Below are 1,763 nucleotides of genomic sequence, written 5' to 3'. Positions count from 1 at the left end.
GGAGGGGGGGCGGCGGCGGCGGCGGCGGCGGCGGCGGCGGGGGCGGGGGCTCCCGGGCCCCTCCCTGAAGCCCTTCTCCGAGCTTATTAAGCGCCTCGGGCCGCGGCGATCGATGGCCACTGGGCGCCGGCTGCAGCATCCCTCCCGGCCGCGGGCGGCGCATGCGCGCGGGCGCCCGATTGATCGCGGCCGCCTCGGCTCCCCGGCTGCGCCGGCCCCGCCCCTCCTCCCGCCGCGTTGCCCGGCAACCGCGGCTCGGCGCGCTCCCATTGGCCGGCGGCGCGCGGGGCTCCCGGCGGCGTGGTCAGTCGGTCAGCGCGGCGGGCGCGTGGCCGGGGGCCGGGCTGCGGGCGCGGGTCGATGCCGCCTCCCGTCTGACCTTTCCCGGCGCGCGGAGGGGGCTGCGGGCGGGAAGGGGCCCGGAGGATGCAGCGGCCCGGGCCGCCTCGGAAAAAAGTTTATTGACCCGTTTCTTATCTCGGGGCCGCACGGCTTCCCGCGGTGGGGGCGGCGGCGAGGACCCCGGCCCGGCCCTCCCCGCGCCCCCAGCCCGTCCTGCCCGTCCTGCCCGGAGCTGCGAAAAGCCAGACGACCCAGGGGCTCGCCCCGGGTCACCCCGGGTCACGGGGACCGAGGGGCCGGAGGTGGCCCAGGGGCTTGGGGGGGCCCCCCGCTCCTCCCCCCACCCCCCAAGGAGGCCAACACTGCATCCACTGCTCCCACTGCTGGGGCTCTGGCCCCCACACCCTCACCGCCCCTCGCCCACCGCCCTGCAAGGAGGCACCGCGCACCTAAAGTGAAATGTGATGTTGCAAAGGGCCCGGGATGCTGTGTGATCTGGGGCCTGAGCAGCAGCCCCTCTCTCTCACGGAGGGCCAGGGAGGGCCAGGCCCTGGCTCAAGGCTGCAGACCTCATCACAGACACTGGTTAGTGGGGGTGGGGGTGGGGGTGTGTGTGCCCTAAACCTTCCAGCGCAGTGAGAAAACAAAATCCCAAAGTCGCCGACAACTAACTGGGTTTGTTCAAATGAACAAGTGGAAATAAATAAAATTTTAAAAATGAATAAATAAATAAAAGGGCAGCCCGGGGTGGCTCAGCGGTTTAGCACCACCTTCGGCTCAGGGCATGATCCTGGAGACCCGGGATCGAGTCCCACATCGAGCTCCCGGCATGGAGCCTGCTTCTCCCTCTGCCTGTGTCTGTGCCTCTCTCTCTCTCTCTCTCTCTCTCTCTCTCTCTCTGGGTCTCTTCGTGAATAAATAAATAAAATTCAATAAAATATAAAAGTTAAAAAAATGAACAAGTGTATTTGGTCAAAGGAAACTTTATTGTAAAGATAAAGATGCTGTTTATAACATGCTAGGGTTCCCTGGATGGGGGCAAAAAAATTTTTTTTCTTCCTTCTTCAGGGGTGATAAACAAGACTGGATCGCTAGCTGTGAATGGGTGGGTTTTTTCTTAATTTAGTGTACACAACGGTTTTGATATGCATGGCGTGCCAGGTCCGGTGCTGAGAGGTTTGTTTAAATGATCCCAGTTAACTCCCACCCCCACACCGGCTGTATCAATGCGGTTTTACCAACGGGGAAACTCTGAATGCGTTGCTAGTACCGCTTTGGAGGAAGTGGAACAGGACAAATCTGTTGGCCACTACCTCGCCCACCTAAAATCAGCTGCGGTCACTTTGCGGGGTGGGGGGCCTGGCTGGTGCCGCTCACAGACATACCCTACAGGGCTGCTGGCTTGATGTTGCCCCCACCTA

Source organism: Nyctereutes procyonoides, unplaced genomic scaffold, assembly GCF_905146905.1.
Source record: "Nyctereutes procyonoides isolate TBG_1078 unplaced genomic scaffold, NYPRO_anot_genome, whole genome shotgun sequence".
Classification (NCBI taxonomy): domain Eukaryota; kingdom Metazoa; phylum Chordata; class Mammalia; order Carnivora; family Canidae; genus Nyctereutes; species Nyctereutes procyonoides.
Note: the sequence above shows the minus strand (reverse complement) of the source record.